The following is a 14,249-nucleotide window of genomic DNA, read 5'->3' as shown; positions in this document are numbered from 1 at the left end:
CCTGGCATTCTCAAATGTTCGCTCATTTACTTGATCTTACATATTGGCCTTTATCCACAGAGCATTTTCCAATGGAGTTTTATCATTATAAAATGGGGGCTCGAATGGGAATGGGGATGTTTAGGGGATGTTCAGGGTCTGGGTTCCCTGAATGGGGAATTACTGGGCCCTCCAACGTCGGAATGGCCCGGTAATTCCTCATTCAAGGAACCCGGACCCGGTATCCGGTAAGGGGGCAGCCATGCCGCTAATAGCGGCATGGTTACCCCCTACCTCGTAATGACCACAGTGTCTTCCTGTCGTTCATCCAGTATGACTGAAGTGAGGGGGCGGAGTCTGTCAGTGAAACACTCGTCTGCTACTCTACATTATGAATGCTGGTTGCTCTTATCCGAGAACCTGTGAAGTCCGGGCATGTCAAATATCAGTTATTACTTCCTAAGATCAAGAGAGTAATATTGCTTAAATACTAATTATTCCTATAAATATGAACTTTTCAGTGAAAGAATTTCATGTCTTCTCCTGAAGAAGTCATAGGGCCTCATCACAAGTTGGCCGGTATGGAAACAACATTGCCTGTAAGCTTACTGGCACCGTTGTTTCCAGACCGGCAAACTACAAGTCTGCCTGCCCGAGCTGCTGTGCCTAACAATGCAGACCCTGCGGGACCCAGCGGCCACGGTAGGCAGAGTTTCACGAAAGCACCGGCACCGTTGTTAACAGTGCCAGTGCTTCCGTGGTCGCCATTCCCATGGAGTCCTATCGGAGAAAATGAAAGATGAATGGGGCAACCAGAGAAGGGAGGAATGTTTAAGCACGTTTGATGTTTCATAAAATGATTGCTGGCAAGGGTAAAAAACTCCCCCTCCAGTGCGCTGTGCCTTATTTAATGATCAGGAACCCTGGATTGTGGCACATCTCTTGTACAAACAACTTTAAATTGCAGGTTTCATAGCGCCTAAACTGAACTGCTGAACTTGGAGAGTGGTGTGGTTCTAGTGTGCCCCATTTCTGGCCCGCTGTAAGTGTAAAGTGTGCTCACACAGGCCAGGGCTATAAGACCAGGGCTACATATTGCCCTTTATTCAAAGAGCATTTTCCAATTGATTGATTGATTGATATTTTATTTCTATCGCGCTCGTACACAAGTGTTTCAGAGCATGACAATGCAAGGGAGAGGAACAGGGGAGTACAAAACAGCGATCTTACTAGGCCCAGTGACATTGAGAACGTGCAAGTGCATGGGAGAGGGGGAGGGGAAAAGTGCAAGGATGGAGGGAGAAGTGGAAAGTGCGAAGCGGAGGAGAAACAGATAAATAACAATAAATACATAATAAAGGCAACAAACAGCAGTAATGCAACCAGCAATTTGCAAGTGCTATGTTTAAGGCAGCAGACATGGTAGGTCTGATAAGTGCAGGAGGAAAAAGGGGGCGGGCTGAATGGGTACAGATACAGACCCCAGTGCAAGGGGTGGCCCGGAGGCAGTGCGGGAGGGTGGCAGGGTGATCAGGTACCTGGGCCCGAAGGACAGAGGGTGGCCAAGTGCACAGTGCCAAGAGAGAACAGATCAGCAGGGGAGCGAGGGAGCGAAGGCAGAAGAAAAGAGGATGGTCCTGAGGTGCTTCCGGAACCGGAGATGGTTCTCCTCAAGTTTTAGAGTGGCAGGGAGGCTATTCCAGAGGGAGGCCCCAGCCGAAGACAGAGATCTACCCCCAGCTTGTTTCTTTGAAAAACGACTGACCCTAGGGGAGTTTTACCATTATAAAATGCTTCTGTGAATTAGGCCCATTGTCTCTTTCTACTGTTAATAATAAAGGCAAGTAGAGTGCACAACACAAAGCCTCTGTGCCATGCTAGTGAATCAGGTACTGAGGTAGGTAGTGGTGGGAGTACTGGAGGGAGACAGGAAAGTAAGTAAAAGAAAAAAGACTGAACGTTTGTAGAAAAAGACCTGAAACAGCAACACAGGAAGCACGGTCAACTCAGGCGGAAGTGTACACAGTGGCATGTTGACCTCCTGTTGGTCTGTGGAACGGTGCAGGAGAGGGAGCAGCATTCTTGACAGTGGATTGGAAGCCAATGCGGAGAAGGGGTGAGCAAATGATACAAAGCAGGAGTGCAACTCTCGTTCATGCTGGCATACATGCAGCAGTGTGCCTGTCAGCCTTTCTTTCGTCAGTTCTAATTTCTCCCGACACACGATTTATACGTTGGTGCGACAAGAAACCTATACTACTGAGTCCTGACAGCTTGCCACTTATTTCCAAAATGTACAGGATATCAAATAGGGTCCGTGACTTTATCAAGGCTGTGATCCCCAAGATGCAGGGTCTCTGGGTTATTAGTAACCAGCTAGGGCGTTATGGCAGCTTCCCAGCCAATGGGGAGGCTCAGAATGCAGGCGTACCAGACAGTAAACCTGCTGCCATGAGCCTCCTCGGGGCTGGTGGTCACCATCTCCCCTCACCGAGGAATTAGAAAAGTCATCGCCTCCACCCACCCCCATCCACAGAAATCCCTGTACACCCTCCCACCCCTACTCACCTTAATTTCTGTCCATTTCCTGAACAGACACGCTGGGAACACTTGCGTCCCCAGTGTGTCCACTCCCGATCTGTGACAGGCCGTCATGGAAAGGAAGAAGGGACTACACGTAACATAGTCCCTTCCTCCTTTACATGGCGGCCATTTTTTTGTTTACTTTTTTTTAATGGCTGCCACGGAAAGAGAGAATGGACTAAGTGTAGTTCCTTTTCCTGTTTCCATGGTGGCAATATTTGTGTTTACTTTTTTCTTTTATTTTCAATGGCCGCCATGGAAAGGGCCCCATTCCCAGGTGGCCATTTTTTTACATTTTTTTTTCTGCTCCAAAACATAGGAGCGATTCGGCACAGAAAAAAAAATGATTTTAGTACCGCAGTCTTCCGGGCCGCGGTACTAATAGCAATAGGATCTTCACAGGGGGGGGGGGCATTACCACTTCAGGTAATGCCCCAGGGGCCTTCGTTAAGGCCATCATTACGCTTGAGGCTGTAACTATGGGCCCTGGGGAATTACCTGACGTGGTAATGCCCCCACTGCTCGGGGCCAATCGCTTAATTGATCCTTCACAAGGGTCTTGGGAAATCACAACCGGGATCTGGGACTGGAATAAGATTCATGTGCTCTCCTGTTGCATAGAATGCAGAGGTCACTGCACTGTAGAGTCACCACGGTGGGTGTGCACCCCGTTAAATAAGCATACACTTGATAAGACGGTGGCTGATCAGCTACTCTGAGCCTTTGGCTTGTTCTGCACGTTGCCTTACCTGGGAGCAGGTCTCTACACCAGAGGGGCTGAAGGAGTTCAAGATCATGGCCTTTGGGTTAAAGAATGCACCCACCAAGTTCCTGAGTCAGGTGAAGAAGGTTATCACTGAGACATAAACCTTCTGTGTCACCCACCTGGATGACCGAATCATGTGGAGCTCCATTTGAAAGACACCCTCCACATACTTCAGGATGGTCTGCTAAATCCCATGGTGTGTTTGTCCTGTTACTTTTCCAAACTAGCTCTCACTGGACATTGCTCTTCATTTACCTGATAACTTGTATTGTTATTGTATCTGGTGGCAGCCGGCACACCCCTTCCTCTGTGCTTGCATTTTGATTGGTCAACCAGTGCCACAACAGGTGAGAAAAAGAAGCTCCAGAGACCCTATGCAACCTTAGCAGGCCAGCTATTTACCCTGAACCAGGCACAGCCCTGGCACTGCTAATTTAATTACTCCTGCTTACTCCTTTCTGGCACATGTCCACAGAGAAAAGACTGGCACAATTCCAAATAAGATCACAGCAGCAGCACCGATCGACTGGGCATTATCTTCTAATAATACCAAATTGGTAACCATTGCTAATCGCTTAATGTTGCCACTACCAGCCTATTACAGGGGTTTGACATGGGATTGATTGCATCATTTGGACAAAAGATGTTTGCGCAATTCTGAGCTGCAGAGCCAAAATGGATGCACTCAGCTGCACTTAACACGGCAACCCCACAGTGGCCGCCACCTCTGATGGGGCGATATTTAAGCAATATGACCCGAGCGGCGGGGGCATTACCGACTCAGGTAATGCCCCGGGGCCCATAGTTATAGGCCCAAGCGAAGCAAGGGCCTTAACGTAGGGTCATGTTGCTATTATCACCCAGCCTGCATTATGTGCGTGACCGATGCACTAAACGCATTTTTTTCTGTCCCGAAATGCTGCAGCATTTCGGGACAGAAAAAAAAATAAACACCAAGAAACTGGCCGCCATGGAAAGGGAAAACGGAGTCTGTTTTCCCTTTCCATGGCAGCCAACGGGAGCGGACGCGCTGGTAACACAGCGCGTCTGCTCCCAACAAAAAAGAAGCAGAAGGTAAGTGGGGTTGGAAGGGCGGAAGGGAGGGAGGGGAAGAAAAAAAAAAAGTACCTGCGTCCCTGCTGGGGGACGATGGAAGCCTCCAGCCGTGTGGAGGCGCGGCCCGCTCCGAGTCTCCACACTGCTGAGCGTGCTATCGTTCCCCAGCGGGGACGCAGGAGCAAAAAGGTAAGCGGGGTGGGGAGGGCAGGGAGGAGGGAGGGATGGAAAAAAAATAAAAGAAAAAGATTACCCGAGTCCCCGGCGGGGGTGAAGGCAGCCTCTCAGCTGTGGGGAGGCTTGGAGTGGTGATGGCCCCGCTTCGAGCCTCCTCATTGGCTGAGGGGTTGCCACGCCCCCCGCCGGGGACAAAGGCCGTGGAATCCCGACAGAGGGATTCCCGGCCTGGTAATGACTCGATGAGGGCCAATCAGAATGGCTCTTGCATTCTGTTTGCGCTCTCGCCGGGTACTAATACAAGATAATCGGCCCTTAATAAAAGGGACATCTCTTTGATTTGATTTTACCGCAGGGATGTGACATTGGAATAACTGTATCCATGGGAAACTGAAAGAAAAATACTCTGTAGAGCACATCTATGTAAATAACAAGACAATCCATATGCACGCCACACCCTTGCTTTGACAAGTCAAAGCATAAAACACCTTAGAACAGCAAGAATCCAAACTAAGAACAAAATAAAAAATGGTTCAATCAAAAATATAGCAAGCTGCACTGACTCAAAAACATGTGGAAGAAGATCATGCTTTTCATTATATAATGTTCACGTTTTTCATTCTATGATAACACTGTTTCAACATGTGTTATCAGTGTGTTCTAATATAAAAAATGCAATTAAAAAAATGCAAATAAATAAATAATATGAAGTACAGTTCCATTATATTATATATGTAACTGCATAAAAGAAAATATAGAGGCGCCTTATAAAATATGGTGAGGTACTCCTTAGATTTTAGCAGCCGTGGGGCATGACATATGTCTTTTGTTATATGATATATACTTCATGTTCTATGATATGCTGACTTCGGCCATGAACAGTATGGGCTTCTGCTTGTGCTGAATTATGTCCATAATGGCTCCCCGTACTTTGGCATCTGTCGAGGCTGACTGGCCCGTTTTCAGGAAGTAATTTCAATGGTGATCTGTTTCGGGATTTTGGATGGTTGATTCGGTATCTTTCTGGCTGATTGGCATCACAGGAGATGTCACCCGCCTGCAGATGATGAGTTATCGCTGCATCCTTGTCACAATCCCAGGGTGCTTTGGCAGGAAGTCGGGTGCTCGGAGAGAGGCATCATCCAGAATCCGGGCAGTGGTCCCTGTGCTGGGCTGAGTCATCTCACTCCTCCATTGGACCCCTCCCCGTGCCTGACATCAACAGAAACAACGAGTATTTCACCCTGTGTTTCTCTCTGACTCCCTAAGTCTCTATCTCTTCCTGGGTAGGGCCTCATTACAGGTGTAGTGATGCAGGAAACAATTGGTGATAACGGAATTACTGCCACTTTTCCTGCACCGTCATATTACAAGAATGGTCCTGGAGTGGGGATTTACCTCCAGCATCATGAGATAAAACTTACCACTTTATGCCAAGAATCATCTACACCAGTGGAATTACCTCTGTGGTAATTCCGCTAGCAGTAATTCCACAGAAAATGCCCCCTAGGGTCCAATGGACTCTATAAATATGGGGATTAACTCCACCACCGCCACTTGTAATCCAGCAGTAATTCTGCCAGACCAAGTGGCGGTAATGGTAATTCCGTTGGGCGTTATTCTGATGGATTTACCACCGAAATACCGCCCAACTCGTAATGAGGCCATGGGCCTCATTACAAATCAGGCGGTCCGGAAATAACGGTCGAGGTAAACCCGCTGCCACCGTTGTTCCGGACCGCTTGATCCCAACTCCTGCAGGCGGGAGGTGATTTTTCCGCCAGGTCTGACCTGGCGGGTTTAACACCGCCTCCTGCAGGCGGACAAGGAAACACTGGCAGCATTACGAGATGCTGCTGGTGTAGGACTCAATGTGAATGGGGATTAACACCATTCCGCCTCCGTGATTACCGGAAAACCGGGGTTGTAATGCCCCGGTAATTCCGGGAATCACAAGACGGAATGGTAATACGAGTCCGGCGGTAACCAGGCAGTTTTACCGCCAGGGTTACCACCGGACTCGTAATGAGGCCCCATGTATCTTCTCCTTACATCTGAGATGCAATTGAAATCTGTTGCGAGGGTTCATTTGGGGAAGGTCCTTATTTGTCTAAAACATGCATTTAGGAGCCACTCCATTTGCTATAGGGACACAGAACGTAAATACTTCTGAAAAGTGGTGCTAAACTGTAGACGAAAATAGTGAGATTAAAAATGATTTTACACAATGAAATTTTTCTTTATGCACTGCCCAGTGAGTGTGGGGGAAATATGATGCAGGAAACGGATAGGGTCAAGATTACAATGCAAATTGGGAGATCATTATATACAAACAATAGTAGGGTGCAGTTTTAATAATATGATGCAATGCTTACATTGTTGCAATTTGTACACGATTTTGTTTCCTTTGCAGTTTATTTCAAGAGAGAAACCATTCCAGGTGCACACGTGCGTGGACACACACACACACACACTCTGACACACGTGTTTGCTCTTGTTTTGTTTGCATGTGCACCTCAAGGAATCTGGCAGTGGCAGAGCAGGGAGACAGGGAGGGGAATGTAAAGTTACTGCCTGGAGAAGACTGTAGGTCATGTGCAAGGTCAAGAAGCATGAAAGTTGACCTCTTGAGATTTATTGGCAATACATGATTAGAAATGAGCTCAGCTGGGTGGAAGCCAGTGCATCGGGTGTGCATGCCAAGTGTTCAGCAAGCACACCTTAACACGTGTCTCTTTTCGGCCCATTGCACTAACTACTTCTCTACCTCGTGAGTGCACTTTTACATGCTTTGCCCCAGTTCCTTTTTGGTTTACTTAGTTACTCCTAAAACGCCAATGGGTGACGATAACGCCAATGGGTGACGATATAGCGCTCTGAAAATTAAAAACATAATACAGCATAAGGCATGTATATTTCACATTAAACATCATGTTTACAGATTATATAGTATTTGACATTATCACACTTGTTGGTCTGCAAATGTATTTCTATTGGTCTCCTTATTTTAACACACAAGTTTTAATTTCTAGACCTCGATGTAATTGTCTTAATCTTAATAGTGTGAGAGGCTGTCCGTCAGGACATATGGAAGAATATTGTATGTGCTTGTTTGTGTTCCTTCATCCAAGAATCTAATATGCATGTCCTCTTTCTTTGTACAACATTTGATTTTATTCATGCACACACCTTGACCCCTGCTGTTACGAATAGCAGGGTTTGTGAATGTAGTCCAGTACTATTGTACATTAGTACCCCGGCGAGAGACAATCAGAATGCAACAAGCATTCTGATTGGCTCTCGCCAGGTCCCTACCCGGCTGGGAATCCCTCCGTCGGGATTCCACGGCCTTTGTTCCCGGTGGGGGGAATGGCAGCCCCTCAGCCAATGAGGAGGCTTGAAGCGGGGCCATCCCCGCTCCGAGCCTCCCCGCGGCTGAGAGGCTGCCTTCGCCCCCCGCCGGGGACTTGGGTGAGCCTTTTTTTTTTTCCCCTGATCCCTCCCTCCCACCCGCCCCCAACTTACCTTCTTGATCCTGTGTCCCCGGCGGGGGACGAGGGAAGCCTCCAGCCGTGTGGAGACTCGGAGCGGGGCCATCCCCGCTCTGCACCTCCACGCGGCTGGGGGCTTCCCTTGTACCCCGCCGGGGACGCAGGTACTTTTTTTCTTTTCTTTTTTTTATTTTTCCCCCGTCCCACTCCCGCCCTCCCAACCCCACTTACCTTTTTTTTTTAATCCTTTTTCGGGAGCGACGCACTGGGAACACTTATGTTCGCTCCCGATGGCCGCCATGGAAAGGGAAAACGGACTCCGTATGATACAATATTTGAAAGTGGTAAACATAATAAATACATTTTAGTTATATATCTGGGATTTTAATTTGTTAACTGTGAGAAGAGATTTGTTGAGACATCATATGTATAAACTTGGAAACTAATTATGTATTACATAGTGATTTTTTATACTGTTGTTGAATTTGTATATGTTTTTTCTTTTGTAAGCGAATACAATAACAAAATATATATATTGCCATGTATGTATTGTGCAGGGCCTGTAATGGATTGTAAGTTTTACGCTGTTCTATGATTTACCTTTATGTACATTTAAGGATGTGATATCCCGAAATAAAGGACACCGAACTGAACGTATATCCTAATATCAGAATGCCCCCCTTACTTTAGAAGTAGAGTATACGATGTGCAATGTCTTGGATTAGGCGCACAGGAGTTCAGCAGGTGGTCAGAGCATGTAGCCAACAATTTGGATACAATAGACATGAAGGGTTCTAATTGTTCTTGGAATTCCATGCTCAAAGATTGCTAATAACTGATGGTCATGCCCTAGCAAGTGTATTTTGGAAAGTGGGTGCAGTGGGATTTGTCATCAAAAATTGTTTTTTTTGTATCCCTTCTAAAAACATCAACTTGTTAGAACACTTGCATGTATCGAAATGTGAGCTGCAAATCCCTTGTTCTCTCTTTCCATTGGTCGGCATAGTATTATTTGTTTGAGTTGTTTTGAAGATTACTATGAGATTACGCGTTTCTAGATCTGGATTCTGATCATCTCGTGTTATAGTTTACTGTGATCAGGGATCACAATATGAAACCCATTGCTGGGGCTAATATGCATACAAGAGTATTGCACTATGTCAAGTATGTCTTTTAGAGCTGCGCAACAGTATCCCAATTGTAATTTGTGGGTCACTTTTTTCCATGCATTTAACACTTTTTGCACTTTCGAAATGAGGATATTTAATTTTAGATTTATTTGTGCAGAAGAGGAATCACTAGGTAAGGAATAGATGGTGATGCTTAGTTCGCATAGGATTCAATTATTGTATGAACGTCAATGGTGCATTCAAATGTCAAATGGAGATGGTTTCCATTACTTTGATGTTTTGATATTGAAGATGGTCTAGTTTCTGATACTTTTGAGATTAAGTAAGGCTAGGAAAAGGTATTAAAAGCATGAATTATTATTATTATTATACTGAATATATTAAACTGTTTGAAATTACTAGGGAAGGACACATTGTAAACTGTATTTAAAAAGTGATAGGTTTGAAACTCCTGCCCATGAAAAGATGAGTACTAGCTGAGCAAAGGGTAAGGAAACTGGAAACAATGCCTTAAACCCCACCACACTGAACTTACTGATCACCCGCCCTAATACCAGAGCTTTAGCAGCAGAACCCTGCATGCTCAGGGCCCTCCTCTCTGAAAGGCCTTCCCATCAGATGTGGGAGCTGAGCCAGGTTCGTTGCAAATCCAGCTCACCTTTTCTGCCCAGGTAGGGCTATTGCATCCCATATGACAACTCTATTCTCAAAACGGTTCTGAGTCACAAGTAGGGATAAACAGACTTCTTGCTCTGTGAACATATACTTTAATATACAAAAAGAAAGTCTGATATTTAAATAGGTGTCACTAAACACTCTTCCCACATCAAGTGGAATCAATTATCACAAAATGTTTTTTAAGATTCAATACATTTCATAAAACAATCATAAAAATGATCATAGTACATAAAACATATACATTATGTTAAAACAACACAAGTAGAAACACCATGGGTGAGTAATGTTGAAATTGTTTCTTTAGGATCACACACTGTGTGTACATATCACACTCTGATTCCTATACCTAACTACTTTTGGCCTATTTCCTGTTAACGTAAAACAAACAACCCGACTTGTACAATTTTCTGTCCTTGATATACAGTCATGTAGGACATTCTTCAGGGGAAATTGTCTTGTGCCGGAATTAAAAATCTTCTCTTGTGGGGGAGAACCCTGTTAATCAAAAAATGGACACCCTATTAGTATCTAATAACAAAGTATCAATCTCTATTGGCATGAAACTGTACCCTCATCCCTCAAAGGGTAATAGAGTATGTTTTTAATTACATACCTCTCTTCCCATAAATAAATCATGGCACTGTTCTGTTATTTGCTGCAGATTCCCAATTTCTTCAGGAATTCTTGCGTTTCCTTTTTCTCTTCTCTATAGTAGTATACAATAAAAGGCAAAATTAATCTATGGGAACATCTACATAATCCCATTTCTATTCACTTAAAAAATCTGATAAAACTAGTGGTGGTCAAGCTTGCCTATCTCAATACATGATTATGATGAAAGAATGATCGTCACTTCGTAAAGGCTCAACATCTGGGTCCCATGTCAGTATTCCAAAAGGGACTCTCACATCTAAGGGTAAATGCACCGTTCTCACTACCCTCTCAGGGTCAAAAAATCTGTGAAGACAGAAAACATGCAGAACCCCTATTAAGTCCCAGCTCTCATGTCTGATTATCAAGGCAAAAGGCCCCCAAGCACCTCTATATGGCCTTCCCCACTTACTTGGAAGTATTCCTCTCTCCTAATGTACGCGGTCAAACTGGTCCTGTAGTGCTGCAGGGCTCAGCAGACTCGCGTAGAATTCACGGGTCAGAACGTACTGCCGCGACGTCGTGACATCACCACGCACTCACGGCACATCATGACGTCACAACGCTGTGTGCACGTCCAAAAAACGGCCCAAAATGTATCACGGACAAGAAATCCAGCAGGTATGTGTTACTCTGGGACTTGTAGGCCGGCCACATTCATATACTTAAATAATCTCAAAATGACAGCGTTCCTTGCTCTCCCTCTTCTGAGCATGAAATATGGAACTCCATTAGACTGAACGAAATGCTGGCCGCATCAAAACACACTTCAACCTTCATTAAGAGCCTCCGATTATAATGGTCACTACACCACCATAACGTGGCATTCAGCTACACCAATTTGAGTACAATACAACTTAATGTCAATCAATTCCAAAATAATTGTTGGCGAAACAATAACTGGCAACACAACCTTGTTAAGTGACTTCAATTCAGCAATCCCACTAAGTCAGTGCCTCATCTGGGACGCCCAAGAGAAGCCTTTATTAATATATTTTTATGACAAGTTATACTCTGGATGATAAACCCTTATATAACGCCCCTCTCTTTGAATCCCCCTGACCTCACTGAGCCAAGAAGTAGGTTTGTTTTGCAATTTAAAAGATTTATTGGAAAAATTAAACAATATATATATATCACACTTTTATAATAAATGAATATTTGATATCACACTTAAGAATATGACGGTGATCAACAATGGATAATATGACAATTGCACGCTTATTTAATGACTAAGGAGTTGATATAGGAAAGAAAAGGTAACTGAGAATGCTTTTAGGATTTCAAGGAAATGCAATGATGAATAAATGCAGTACAGAAGTAAACTGATAGGGTTTCACAAGAGATAATATGTTCACTTTTCCCCTGGTGGCAATTCACTCCCCCTCTATGCAATATAAAAAGATGGAAAGGAGAGGCCACAGTTCTCAGGAATACAATCAAATGTACTTCAGTTCCCGTTCCCCCCAGCAAGCTTAGAGAAACAGGGATGATTTTAAAACACAGGCAAAATACTTTAAGTGTGATTTGCAAAGAATGGAAAAATGTGCAAAAAATTATTTTAATTCCCTGTAGGAGGTTCAAGGTAGGTGATAGCTATTTAAGATTAGTTCAAGTCACACTGGCAATACTCAATGAGGGATCAGTAGGTTGAAAACGAATTTTAGCAGTTCAAGCAAAAGCGGCTATTTTCACAGGAGCTAATTTTTCAATTTGCGGCAATTTTTCCGAATGCGTCGAGCGCGATTACAGAATAACTATTTTTTTTTTTTGTAAGTAACTTTCTTTATTGGTTTTACAACAATGAAATGATAAGACATTACCAGACCGTGCACCGGTCAACGAGACCCCTTATCCCCCCTCCCTCCCTCGGGATGATCCCCGCTTGATATTTAGCACTTCTTATCAGTTCTAGTGTTTTTGATATTCGGCACTCATGGCTGCTATTGAGGTATCCAGTTGCTCGTGACAGTTCTGTATTGGTGGTGAAGACTGTGAAATCGAGTCGTCGTCTGCATTTAACAGGTATGCTATGTAGAGGCCCCAGATATCTGGGGGGCGTGCGTGGAGGGGCAGAGTTCGTAAGTAGTTCATTTCGACATCTTGACAGTAGGTGACATCATGGAGCCATTGCTTTAGTTTTGGTGGCGGTCCTCTGCCCCAGTTGCAAGCTATTTGTCTGCGTGCCAGGAACAAAAGTAGGTTCGCCAGTTTTCTGGTATGTTCTGGTAGTTGGTTGGTTAGGCTCAGCATGGTCAGTGTTGGGTCGGGATCTAGTTGCACTCAGGTTATAGCTGAGATTTTCTCCAGGACTGCTGTCCAGAACGCTCCAATTTCGGGGCACGACCATGCCAGGTGGACAAAGTCGGCTTCTGAGTGCCCGCAGCGAGAGCAGGAGGCGGATATTGTCGTCCTCTGGGCGTGTAGTTTTACTGGAGTGTGGTAGACCTGATCGACAAAGTTGAAGTGAACTTGTTTGTACCTTGTGTTTATTGCGACTTTCTTTGTGAGTCGAAGTATGTATGACCAGTCTTCGTCGAGTATTGTAATGTTCAGAGCTCTTTCCCACCTTGTTCGAGCTTTTGAGCAGCGTGTGAGATTTTCCGTTAGCAGGGCCTTGTAGATATTTGACACCAGGCGGCCATCGTCTTGGGCTTGTATCACTCCGTGGAGCAGTGGCCAAGTCGGTGGTTGAAGTGGGAATGTAGCAAAGATGGTCTGCATGGCGTGACGAGTTTGGTAGTACATGAAGATGTCAAGGGCGTTGTTTCCACCTTTGTCATGAGCTTCTTGAATCAACAGGAACGAGCCATTCGGAAACAGATCGCCCAATGAGTGGATTTGCAGTTTTTTGGTCCAAAGCTGAAACACTTTTTCAGATGTCATAGGTATCCCTGGAATGCCTCTCACCGGAAGGAGGGGAGAATATCTGGTTTGGATTCCATTTCTTTTGGCCGATTTTCTTCTAAATCGTATGCGTCGTGACCATGGTGTTCATTGGCGTTGAAGGTGTCGGTGGTTCGTTGAGTATGACTGCGCGGAGTAGATAGGGTGTTTCCAGAGCTCTTTCGATTTGCACATGCGGCCGGATGAAGTGTGTCGCATACCAATGGCTCAGAAACTGGGCTTGTGCTGCCCAGTAGTAGCCTTCTATATCGGGTAGGGCCAATCCGCCTTGCTTTATGGGCAGGATCATAATACTGTATGCTATTCGGGCAACCTTGCCTGCCCAGACGAGGTCAAGAAGGATGGACTTAATTCGTCATAGGAATTTTTGCGTGAGTAGTAGAGGGATGTTTGTAAAGAGGTAGAGTAATTTGGGGAGGATTACCATTTTCGCTAGGGACACTCTGCCCCAAAGTGTGAGGGGAACGTTTTCCATCTGTTCACTTTAGTTTGGATAATGTTGAGTGTCGCCTCGTAGTTGTCTTGCATGATGTCAGTGCTGGTTCTGGACATGAGGATCCCCAGGTACCGGACCTTCGAGTGTTGCCAGTGGAAGCCAAAGTCGTCCTGGAATTCTTTGGTTGATTCTGTGAGAGGGAAAATTATCGATTTTGCATTATTAATTTTTAGTCCTGAGAAGTTGCTGAATTTGAGGACTGCTCGCATCACCGGATTCAGGTTGCCGTATGGGTCACGAAGGAAGAGTGCCATGTCGTCGGCATAAAGTGAAACCACCAATTTGTGCGGGCCAAAGGTGAGCCCTCTGTGCAGATGGTACAGCCTTAGGTCGGA

This window comes from Ambystoma mexicanum, chromosome 11 (genome assembly GCF_040938575.1).
Source record: "Ambystoma mexicanum isolate Mex_15411 chromosome 11, UKY_AmexF1_1, whole genome shotgun sequence".
Classification (NCBI taxonomy): Eukaryota; Metazoa; Chordata; class Amphibia; order Caudata; family Ambystomatidae; genus Ambystoma; species Ambystoma mexicanum.
This window is presented reverse-complemented; position numbering follows the sequence as displayed.